We start from the raw sequence: 12883 nt of genomic DNA, 5'->3' as shown, positions 1-12883 counted from the left end.
ATCATATATAAACCAGGAATACTTCATAAGAACATAAATGACATGTTTGTTTCCCAGAGCCACAAAGATGGCTCTGTCGAAGGAAGAAGTGTTGACAACCTCCTACTGGGAGACATGGGATGGACAAGACGCTGGTTTGCAGTGGTGATTTTGTCTTGCCTTTTATTTTTTGAAGGCGGGAACACCAAGATGACCCAAAGATGGTGAAAAAGTACATGCTAGCCCTGTACATGGGCATGACCATTTGTGCAGATCAGAAGCTGATGATGCCTGTACTGCCTTTGCAGTGCATGGAGATGCTGCTCTTTCTCTGTGCTTTGTGGCAAAATTAACAGATCATTACATCACTCTGAGATTTGGCTTTGTATTTATGCAGGTGGCCAAAATGCTAAAGATGCCAAAGCCCCAGTCCAAACCCTTTATTAATGTTATTTCTCTTTTCATTTACAATAATATAATAATTCTTTGCTTGGCTCAGTGGGAGAGCAGATTTGATTTTGAAACGGAGATCCATCATCATAATCCAATGGGATAAAATACACCATTTATTATCATGGCTGAACACATCTCTAGTGACATAAATAAAGGGGAATGCACAAAGTGATGGTCAGTCTGCCAAGATACCCAACCCAAACTGTCCATGAAAGTCAGTGAAGCTTAGGCACTTACATTTCAATCAAGCTTAAAATGGGATTGGAGTGTCCACGTGACTCACAAGATTATTTCTTTTGGTTTCTCTCAGATCTGTGAGATTGTGATTAGGAAATCAGGCTAACTGCACAGCTGGGAAGGTGGTCCTCACATTCCTTCTATTTGAATGGCCCAGAGCCACCAGTACTTTCTGCTGATGGAAAGCTACAGAGCTCGGTAAATAAGAACTGCTGCTGGAACTTCTTTCTTTTATACCCATAGAGTACTCTTGCACATGAAATTAAGGAGGATCAGGAGTTTGTGGCAGTGTTTCTGGAGTAACAGGGATATGGCAGCTACCTTCTAAGACACCCCAGCTTTGTCTGTCTGCTTCTCTTGTGTGCAGTTTGGGGATGAATGGAGGCTTTTATGCCTAGTCCTGAAATTCCCTGCTTTGTGAGCTGGCTTATCTCCTCCATGAGGCACACACGAGTTATTATTTATGGCCCAGTAAATTCACACCCAGTGCACTGGGTGCCATGTGGCTACAGACTCCTGGATAACAGCACTCACGCACAACTCTACACCTTGTTACTCACCTGCAGTCCCAGCTCCTGCATTAATTACAAAGCCCTGGTAGTACAAAATAGCAAAAATAATTACTGTAATGAACAAATTAAATAGAGTATGTTTTGCAGAAATTAAAATAGTCTCTGTGCAGGGGACCATGCTGGCCACCTTCTATTAAGGACCTGTTGTAGCACCCACATCAGCTTGTGACTAGGTCTGTGCTGTTATGGCTATAGGATGGCATAAATAGGAGTTATACAGGTGTTTTTTTGAGGCAGTGTTTTCCTGTATGGAAATACTGAAGTGCAGTTCCTTTATTTTAATCATTTCCTTGCTTTCTGAAGAAGACTCTTATGCAAGTTGATTTGTTCCCTTTGAAACGTGATCTGACACTGATAGTACAAAGGGAAATGGCTTTAAATTAAAAAAGAGGATATTTAGATTTGATGTTGGAAGTAATTCTTTACTCAGAGGGTGGTAAAGCTCTTGCATGGCTGCCCAGAGAGCTGAAGGTGCCCAAGGCCAGACTGTATTGGGGCACTGAGCAGCCTGCACTGGTGAGAGGTAACTAGCTCATTTTGCACTGGCAGTGCCAGGTAATGTTTAATACCACCTATCAGATCTAAAATCTTTCTTTAGAGTTTTTGTGTTCTAAAGGGTTAAATGTACTCCCAGTCAGACTGATTCACTCACCACAGGAGATACTTCTGCTTCTCCCTTGGTGTAATCCGGCCATGAAATAGTGTTTGGGCACCCAAGCTACTCACTCAATAAGCTGTGAAAACAAGAATTGGAATGGTGTTTAATGGGCCTCTTAAGTAATGCCTGTACTTGGGATTTCACACTTCCCTGGCATTCCTGCTGACTGTGGGCTGCCATGCAGATAACTGCGATTTGCAAAAATGCACAACTGCTATTAGGATTGACTCTTGCTATTATCAGTGTCTGTCATTTGCAGTGAGAGCAGGTTTAAAAGGTAATTAAGGGAAGAACTTCATAGTTGTGGCCTATTCTTAAGCACTGAAGTTAAGTTACAGCTCCTAATGTTGTATCTGTGTCTTATTATATGGCTGGGATCAATACAGAGTCCCCAGTTGACAAATTTTTGTTTCATTTATGACAAAGTGGGGCTGTGTGCTTGGCCAAGCTGTGATATTCCTGGGACTCAAGACTTTTGGAAGGGAGTTTCAAAGGTGTATTTACACCATCTTGTTAGACTGTGCTGTGCAGAAGCTGAGTATGCAGGTGGAGCTAGGGCTGCCTGGGAGGATTTGCTACTCTTGGGATGAGATGGAGATGCTTTGGTGCTGTTGTAGTCCTGGCTGATTTATCCCAGCAGCTTGAATTTGTAGATCTTTGTTGCAAAACATACTCCGCTGTGAGTATGTTTTGCAACATAGGAGATGATATGACCATCATCTCCTACTGGCCAATGGACACAAGCCCATTAAGCACAGACACAGGGCACTGGAGTGCAGTGACTAGCAGTTTCAGCCAGGCTAACTGGGTCCAAGTGAAGGTAAAGTGTTTTCCCTTTCTAAAATTTCCAAAGCTTTTAGAGAATCCCTATATTGGTTGCACATGATTTCTGTGTACTCTGCAGGAGAGGGACTCAGCCTGGGCCCTCCTTTAAGTTTGCAAATAGAATTAAACTGTGGAATATAAGAAGTAGTCCTTGGGGACCAGAAGTCCCTTGTGCCACATATCACCTTGTAGGAGGCAGCCCTGGCACAGCTGTGTCCAGATGTGCTCTCAGAGTTGCTGCATGTGATGCCCAGGTGTAGCCAGCAGCATTTGCTCAGAGCTGTGGGTTGTCCTTTTGGGTCATGCTAGAGGCTGGCACTTGCCATTGCACAACTAACAAGAAATTTAATGTTCAGGATTATCAGATTTTCCAGCTACTCTGCCGAAACAGCTGTCAGCAAATCTGTGGCAGCAGATGTTGAGATGCTATTCAGTGTACTATGTGCTAATCCGCTGCTCTGCTCTTCCCAATTAGACAGTCATTTCTTGCTATCACAGGAGGAAACTTGGAAAATATTGTTATAAGAATGTGAAGCAAAGTAGCCTGGCTCCTTCCAGACTAGGGAGCTGTAGGCAGGTGTTCGCTTTTTCCAGTCAATTGACCTTATTTAAAGAATCCTGTCAAGACAATCATTCTGTGCCTCACCTTCCCTCAGCTCCTGTGCATTGTTAGGGAAGACTGTCTCAAAGGAGCAGGGAAAAAACCTGTGGCGACAGGAACTGTTTTGAGGTGAATGTGTGAGCAATGTCTTGCTTCAGCTGACCTTATCTAATCTCTAGCTACATGAAGGGCCTGATCCAGCTGGCAGGAGAATTGGTGTAAGTTGTAGCATCACTTGTGAATTCCTTTCTATTTAAGATATACATCAAGTAGTTTTGGGAGTAAATAAAAGTATCAATTAGCCAATTCACAGAGCAAGCTGCTAAGGAAATCCAGGTTCTTGCACTTCCATTTGACACCTCAAATGGAGCTTTTGAGGTGAAGTTTTCTAGTGCTCAGCAACTAATATTCAGAAGAGACATCTGATGTATCCCAGACTCATTTGCCTCATTTTCAGTAGCAGTGCTCATTTTAGCAGAGCTCCCAACAGCGTGAACCTCAGTTTTTGAAACTTAAAAGGACTTAAGCCCCTACTTGGAATACTGTCTTAGAATCATAAGACAAGCTTGGGTCAGAAGGGTCTTCCCTCTTCATGATCTAGAGACATGCAGAATGGCCTGGCTGGGACAAATGTGCTGGCTGAACCCTTGCTGGTGATCTTTGGGGCTCTGTCATGATGTCTCCTTATCAATCTGTTAGATGAGTGTAGCTCTTGAGTGAATTCGTACATAGACAAACCCGACACATGCTTTCTGCATGCTGCTCCCCTACAACCATGTCAGTGGACAGCCTGACTTTCAGAATGTCAAAACTCGTGTACAGTCTGGCAGAGCTCCCATGAAAGTTTTTATCTCTGGAATTTCTTGATAGAATCCAAGAGCAGAAAAAGGAAAGCAATTACGTATTTTTACCCAAATTCACGTTCCTTATCTTTATGGGAAACCCAGCTGTTACAGGACTGAGTTCACAGATGTGAAATTGGAAGTAAAAGTGAAGATGGTTTCCTGGATTTTTATCTGTCCAAGAAAGATAGATAGAAAATGCAGTGTGTCACCTGGACTGTACTGTCTGTGTCAGCCTCTGACCTGGTCATACAAGGCCTCTACTGCAATGAATAGAAAGGGAAAATTATTTTAGGCTGTGGTTCATCTAATGTGTTTTGGAATGAGACAACTGATTTCTTGGAAGTGCTTCTGTGGCTGCAGAGGGAGTCAGTGTGACTTTCTCAGAAGCATCTGGATTCTTTAGGTCAGATAAATCCTGCCTACACTGGTGATGATGTAACTGAGTTTAGAAAAACACAAAAGGAGAGACTGTGTTTATACTGCACAGTATTTTGTACCCAGTTATTATTAAAGGTAAACGCACATTCTTAAAAGCATCTCAGACATCTCAATAGAATCATCTGTGTGAGCTGACAGGAAAGGTCTACAAAACTGTATTTCATCATGTCTGGAGAGGATGCATCGTAAACTCATTGTTTGCCTCGATCTGGAAGGAACTGCCCCTGGAGGGAAGAAGGAGGAAGCGAGATACAATAACTGTGATTTCTGAGAAACTTTGCAAGGAAATGAAACAATAACAGAGCAGAACATCAGCAGTTCCAGCTAAACAACATGCCTCTGTGTTGACTTTACATGTATGGGAATTTTCATCCCTTATTATTAAACTCCCATGGCTAATGCTGCAATTAGTGCTCTCTTAGCAAAGTCAGTTAGACATTAGCTGTAGTGTCTGAAAAAGCTTTCTTGCAGTTTTAACCTGCATTCATGTTTACCTTAATTCCCAACCTTTTGAACTCCAGAGGAAAAAAAACCCCACCAGTTTCAACTTCCATCTCCTTTTGTTGCCCAAATGGTGATTTTTTTTTTTGCTTTTTTTTTTTTTTTTTTTTTTTTTAATCTGGTAGAATCTGTATCTTGAAACATAGTTTTGCTGAAGCCATATGCAGATGTTTTGCTAATGTACAGCTGAACTTCCTATGAAGAGAGGTTGGGGGAGCTGGGCTTAGTCAGCCTGGAGGAGAAAGCTCCAATGAAACCTTTCTGCAGCCTTCCAGTACTTGGGGGGAGCTTACAAGCAGGACTGACTTTTTACACAGTATGATAGTGGTATAACATGGGGGAGTAGCTTTAAACTAATAGAGGGGAGATTTAGAATAGGTCTTAGGAAGAATTTCTTCACTGTGGGGGTGGTGAGGCCCTGGCTGCCCAGAGAGCTGTGTGTGCCCCATCTCTGAGGGTGCCCAAGGCCAGGATGGATGGGGAACTGGGCAAACTGAGCTGGTGGGTGGGCAACCAGCCCACTGAAGGGGGTTAAAGCTGAGTGGGCTTTAAGATCCATTCCAACCCATATCATTTTATGGTTTTGTGATTCTAAGATTCCATGAACTCTGAAAAACCTGTTTCAGAGATACCCACTGGCACACAGTTGTGACTTGTAAAGCACAGAAAGCTTATAAATAAGTTGCAACAGTTTGAGGGCAACAGGAGACCAACATGTTTGTCTGTCTGTCTTCATGGAGGTGTTCCTCAACCCTATCTCTCCCTTTACCAAATGCTGATGAGGTAATCACTTTTTTCAGCATCCACAATGCAGAACTTAAACTGAGATTTGTTTTATTTCATTCTGGTAAGCTCACTTGCTGCTTTCACTTGAACTGAATTCAATATTACCCTGAAGAATAAAATAAAGGAATTAATTGACATTTTAATTAATTACAACTTTTAATTAATATTCACCAGAGTGACAAGTGTTCTGGAATGAAATACAGGAGTAATTCATGAGGAAAGAAAAAAAAAAGAAAGGCCCTGCAGTTTGTGTTCAGGTTAAATGAAGATCTTGTAGCTGAATATATGATTATATCAGGTACCTGCTGACTCTGTTCAATGCCAGAATTTTCAAATAGCTTGAGAACATCTTTATTAACAATAGCATGGAGCTTAGAGGTAGAACATGCATAGAATCTGAGTAGAAAGCACCATCCATAATTGGAACAACTCAATGTCTGAAAATCTTCATTCAACTCAGGAACCATCCCACAGAGAGAAGAGTCAGTGAACACGTGGCAAGATGGATATGACCCACTGTTTATGACAAGAGATAGTGGTGGAGAGTTCCTTGTTGTTCTGCCTTTCCAGCATGATTTTTTGTGTATCTTCTGCAACATCAACTGGCAAAACTGAATAGTACTAAAAAGGGGGTAGCGCTGGCCTAGACACAAATATTTAATAGCTGTCACAGTCACTCTACTGTGATTCCATTCCATGGCAGGCTAGGTCTTGGCTGAGCAGATAAACTGATTTTGAGTCGTTGTACCTCTTGTCCTGGCACTGGGCACCACTGAAAAGAGCCTGATGTGACAGAAACAGTAGTGCTTTGGCTGTGATTAGAAGGAAACTGGGCTCTCTGCTGAGAGTGGTTATATGATGTTTCCAGAGTAGAGGAGAAATAGATGAAGTTGGACTTACCTGTCCATCTGTTACTTATGCTGTAGGCTGTACTCTGAGGCATAGGTGGCTTGTTGACTCCTACAACAGGAGTAAACACTGAAGCTGTTATAACTAAAGAGATGAACAGAGAAAAACATAACAAGACCTGGTCTCGTAGTCACTCCAGAAATTAGGATGAAAATACAGACTGTTCTGTGAATCAGCTATGCCGAATCAGGCCCTGAAGCGCAATGGAATTTAGTGCAATCCCATCTTTGCCAATTAAGTATCTTCTGCATCTAAATCGAAGGAAGCTTCAATGCTAATTTTAAAATATTACTGGCATTTATCACAGTAATTACTTTAGCCATGTAAAAATCCAGCCGCCATAAACAGTGTTGATACTATAGATTAAATGCTCCCAAGGTACGTATTACTGATGCTACAAAACACATACACAGACAAGGATATTCTTCTCCAAACTCAGTGTTTGTTGTGCTCACACGAGGTTGTTTGAGCAAAGAGTGGCCTTATCACATTTCTGAAAATGACAGATGTGCCTTGTCAAAGCCCATCCATCTTTATCAGTGACTATATCTTAGAGTAAAAGAAGCATACCCGGGCAAACACACTCACCAACTATAACATGAAAATGTACTTCACAGCAATTATATTCCTAAATTAATAACTTGGAAAGGTAGGAAACATTTGTCTCAGAGATTTTGAATTTCCAGCCTTCTGTTTCCAAATGCTCACCCTCTGAAAATCAGATCTCTCTGGTATCTCAAAGATATTTATGGGCGCATAATACATAAGCAAAACATGCCTGGTTATTTGTCAGCTTAAGAAGCGCTCATCTTAATCTATTGATGTGGACCTCTGCACCCAGATATTTGTCTGTGTGGGTATGGAAAAGGAATATTTATCAGACCCCCTTCTCAAGTGTGTACGTTATCGTGTAGATAGATATGGAAAGATGGATAGGGCACACATTTTGGACTATCAGAAACAAGCTAGAAACCTAAAAGAGAGCAAACTATAAGGTACTTAAAACCAGAAATTACACACTGGCCAAGATTACCCATGTGAAGTGTGACCATTGAGTTAATGAGCTGATGCCAACTTTGTCCATAATATGACTGACTGAACATGCTCAACATCTGTGAACTTTAGGACATTGGCTCTAAAGAAGGAAATGAGATTCCTCTTTGAATTTGTGTTTGTCCCCATGGGTTCCCTGCAAACCTGGTAAATAATGGTGACAAAAGGCTCCTTGGACTTATGTGTTCTGTGTGTTTGCCTCTTTACAGGAGGAAGCTGTATAGAGCCTGTGTTCACAGGAGGTGGTTGAGCTGTTGGAAGCAGCAATATACATATATAGTGCTGTGTACTGCGTAAAATACACATTTATCACTCCATTGCTCTTTATTAATAGGAGGAAAGACACTAAAAAATAACTCAACATCAAGATTCAGAATGGAGATAAAGCTGTTTTATGGTATCTGAAAGCATGTGGAAGAATTGTTTTGTAGCTGGAACTTATTTGGCACTGGGGAAACTATTTGTTGAACTGCTAGTAAAACTTCAGAAGAGGAAATACTTAACAGAAGGCATCCAAACAAGTGCTGAGCTTTCTTTCCATGAAAATCATGGTCAGATAGGGCGTTTGTAAACACTAGGAGCACCGGAAAAATGGAACGCACATTCTCACTGTGAATGACAAAGACAGCAGTGGGAACCACAATGCATGCAGGACCCAAGAAAACCAGGATTGGAAGCAGAGAAGCCTGCTGAGAACATTCTTCTCGAGCACAGTGATTGGCACAGTTTGGGCAGAGTTGCCAAAATGGTGAGCAATTGCTTGCTCTTAACCCAGGGGGAGATTTCATGGCTTGTTAAATTCTATCCATAGCTGTGTCTGCATAGTCTGGCACATACTTAGTCAGCTTCTGGGATGCAGCACTTCAAACAGATGTATGCCTAAACTGGCTTCTTAAAATAATACCTATTTTGCTGTGGTAAATGGCAACCAATTTGCCCTTATGTAGAAGAATTTGCATAATGTGAATGAATTTTTTGCATCCTGTGGTCACAGCAGCATTGTCCTAAATACACGTACAAGTAGTCTTGGTCTATGCAAATAGTCTAGTTTATACAGAAAATAGTCAGTCAATAGTCAGACAATAAAATTGATCACTGCTGCATGTGCTTGTTTTGTTGTGTTGTAGGTTGGGTTTTTTTGGTTCTTTTTTTCCCACCTACATTATCCAGATAAGGAAATCACTTCAGAAACAGAAATAAAACTGTATACTCTTCCTGATTTGAAGCCTTTTACTTTATGTTGCACTGCACACAAGAAATTGGAGAGGCCTTTGATTTTTTTTTCCATTTGTTTCCAAAACAAGAGATATCAATACACGTTTTGCTCTGTTTCTGTTTGCTGGAACTAAGAGTCTTCTGTGATCATCTTTTGCAAGCAGTACGTTCCTGTTTTTTTAAGAACTTGTGGTCATTATGGAAGATAAATGACAGTCCTTGGAGCTCATGGCTGAAGTACACATTAGTCACTGGTAAATGACGTATAAAAATATTCAGCTTGCAAAAAGATAATGGTGGTTCCTATTTGAAAATGCAGAAAAATGCACATATCTGGAGCACAAAAGTGTCTCATCAATATCTCTGTGGGTAGAAAACTAACCTGTCAAGAGGAAAATGTTGAGGTGATGGAGATATTTATGCACGCACAGCACCGATCATAATGATGTAAAGGACTATTAAAGCAAACTTAAAATATTATACAGCAAATACACAACTTAATTGTTTGGTTTTTTTTTCATGCAACCTAGGAATGCTCTAAGAAATTTCAATAAGGAATTGCTCATTCTGCATCTTTGACTGCCAGACAGCCTATCCTACTTTTCCCCATTTTGCTGTTATCTATAAGGTAAGTAGTTATTCTGGATTTGATCTTTTGTTAATGGCCAAGTCCTTCATTCTTGCAGTGCTGGGACTTGCAAGTAAAGACCAGAGGACAGTCAGTCTTTGTAACTGGCATTGCCAGGGCTGTAGCAGCATCTGTGACATGGAGATACAGTAACCTTATGCCAGTCCTCACTGGCTTCCCATCTCCTAGGCAATGGTCATAAAATCATAGAATAATCAAGGCTGGAAAAGAATATTATGATCATCTATTCCAACCCATCACCACCATGATGACTCCCAGGTGAGTAATTGGTGCCTCATTACAGGGAAGATCTCACTGCCTTCCTGGAAGAGGGCAATTTTACCACTTTCTCAGTGTGATGATGGTATGACACTACATCCTGAAAGGTTACATCCTCCTTTTACAAGAAAACCTATGAGATGCAAAAAGGAAAAGTGTTCTTTAGGTCTGGGCATCAGCACTTTTCTCCATCCTTATGAAGAAGCTGTTAACACTTTGAAATGTTGGCATTCTCAGCCTCCCCAGCTTCTAAAACCCATGAATATAAGGAGATATTTTGCAGAAAGGGGAGCCCAGGGAGAATACCTGCCTTCTATAAAACCTTGCCATGTACTGAGTAGGGGACTGAAGGTTACCTTAATTCCCTCAGCATAACAGAAAGCTCTTTGGTACTTGTTTGCTGAAAGAACAAATTGAACCTGCCCACCTTCTGACCTGTGCAGCTCTTGTTTAATGAAAAGCAGTCAAATCCAGCATGTAGCAACTTTATTATCAGAAAAGAGAGAGAAATCTGTTTAGCAACACTTTATTTACTTCAATAGTAACCTTGAATTGTCAGCTGGAATGGAGTATGTTCCTGCTCAGTATCCACTTCGCATTTCCTTTGCTTCCAAGGTTCAAATCCACATGGCCATGAAGCAAGAACAATAGCGTACTGCTGAGTGCCTGGATATTTATAGGTGCATGTGTAGAGCCAAAGACTGCACCGTAGCATTATGTTTTCTAGACACAAAGAACAGTTACATGATTTCAGCTTTCTTTAATATATATATACATAATATATATATATTTGAAATTAAGACATTCAGCGCCATAAAAAGTACAACATCAGACTCACTCAATGGCAGCCCACAGAGTGCTTCTTTTATGAACTCTGCTGCAGGAACAAATGAGAGCAAAATTCCTGCTTTTCTAAGAAAAGAAGAGATTTCAAGAAGTCAGTCCCCCACTAGCAAAAGTAGCTACTTCACAGGAGATTACTAGAACAGGTTAGGAAAGGGTACTCTCATTCACACTTCTGTTCTGTAGTAAAGCTTAGTCAAAGTCTATGAATTTTCATTCAAAATGGTGAAGGTGAGATAGATTCTGGAAATAATCTCCTTTGTATCTCCCTCCTCACAACCTCACATCATGCATCTTGGGGCTTTTTCTGCCACACTGACAGGGAATCTGAGGTGGAAAAGTGATTTGAATAATGTGCTCTCTTCCACAAGCAGTTAACTACAGAGATCTAAAAAACTTATCCAACTTAAAGCCTAGCCAACAGAAATCAATGCTGACATTGTCTGAAACATTCCATATATGTGGTGTAGCACAGCTATGTGCTGCTGTCTGAAAAGCAAAGTTGGGCAAATGGCTAAGAAAAAGATAAGAGCAGCAGGTTTTTGCATTCTCTATCCATGGCCAACATGGGACAAATTATATTGTGCAAATAATATTGTGCACCAGATGAGATTTAAGTTGGATATTAGGAAAAACTTCTCAGAAAGTGTGGCAGTGCAATGGCACAGGCTGCCCAGGGATGTGATAGGGCCACCATCCCTGGAGGAGTTCAAGAAGCACTATCAAAAATCCTCAGGACTGGAACTTGTAAATTCCTCCATCTTTGAGGCACTCCCTGTCTCCCTGCTGGAGGTATGAAGCAGTACTGTGATAGCTGGTGTATGAGGGAGGCTGACAGCCAGAACATGCTCCTGGATGATGAGAGCAGAGGCCTTGTCATGGCCTAATGCAATATTCATGTGTCTGGGAAATGTGTATTTCCCATGTGTTAGGGCATTGCAGGTCAGGGCTTGTTCTCAGTGGTTTTAATGCAAATCCCAAATAGCTCCTTTGATATCAGTGTGTATGGCTGTGTATGTTTGTATGGATTTATACCAGTGTGAGAGGTGTTAAGGACTCTGACTCCTCCTACCAAAACTACTTGGAAGATGTGGGTTCAGGAGACTAGAATTATCAGGCTCTAGGGATTGCTGTTTATGCCTCTATTTTAAACTGCAGTTGTACTAATAAAATGTGCCTTAAAAATAGAAACATGCCTTTTGTGTTCCACTGGTTTCCATATGAGATGCCATGTGTTTCCAAGGATATGTTTTTGTTTTTTTTTTCTTTTTTCTTTCCAGGACTGGAAATTCTATCTCATGTCTGAGAGCAAAAAAAAACCACCCATCTCTATCTTCTTACACATCACTGCCAGTAATAAAAACCTGAAGATCAAAGCATGCCCTTGGTGACATCTCTACAACCACTTTATCTGCAAGTGATGGGTCCCTCATCCAGGGGGCCTGAGGAAGGGGTGAACCTGTGTTGCTCTTTGTGTGCAGTCTTATTCTAAGAGAAAAGAAATAGAAGAGGAAAAGAATCAGCGGCACTGATAATAATATTACATCAATAGTGCTGTGAAGATCCTGATTTTACCTTCAAGGATGAGTCATGCACTTCAAAACACCTGAAGGACAAGTGTCAAGGTCTGATGATGCTGTTTCTCTCTGGCAAAAGCGTTTTATGTGTGGGGAGCAGAAGAAATTAAGTCTGAAGTCTGATTTTTAAAGCTGTGGCTTTAAACCCTAGGATTTTCTTCTTGATCAGTCTGTGACTCTCAATTGCTTACACTTTTCAGCACAAGTATGAGCACTATGAATAGTGTAGAGGATCCTGTACAAAACCAAGCTTTCTTGTTCAAAATACATGAAAAGAATACCTCACTGTATGAGCCCATCTCAGCAGAAGAGCGATAAGGCTGCCTACAGAAGCCCTGCTCAGCGTATCTCCTTGCTTTGACAGCATCCTCCAGCCCAGACCTGCACTGTGGACTGACTTCCCATCCTTGTGGAGTACCTGATGGCTGGACTGTCCCCAGCTTGCCCTGCTCCCTCCCTGGGGTGGCTGTGAGACCCCAACAAA

The 12883-nt window shown here is 41.3% G+C and overlaps 1 long non-coding RNA gene across 1 annotated transcript; it reads left to right on the top strand.

The window, feature by feature from the left end:
* Positions 1-8052: 8052 nt before the first annotated feature.
* LOC107315376 lies at positions 8053-12144 on the top strand. The gene is made up of 3 exons (XR_004307536.1): positions 8053-8605; positions 9603-9700; positions 12103-12144. It is a non-coding gene; the product is annotated as an uncharacterized LOC107315376 (long non-coding RNA).
* The last annotated feature ends 739 nt before the right edge of the window (positions 12145-12883 follow it).

Source organism: Coturnix japonica, chromosome 5, assembly GCF_001577835.2.
Source record: "Coturnix japonica isolate 7356 chromosome 5, Coturnix japonica 2.1, whole genome shotgun sequence".
In the NCBI taxonomy this organism is placed as follows: Eukaryota; Metazoa; Chordata; class Aves; order Galliformes; family Phasianidae; genus Coturnix; species Coturnix japonica.
The sequence above is the reverse complement of the archived record's forward strand: the minus strand, read 5'-3'. Positions and strand labels throughout refer to the sequence as shown.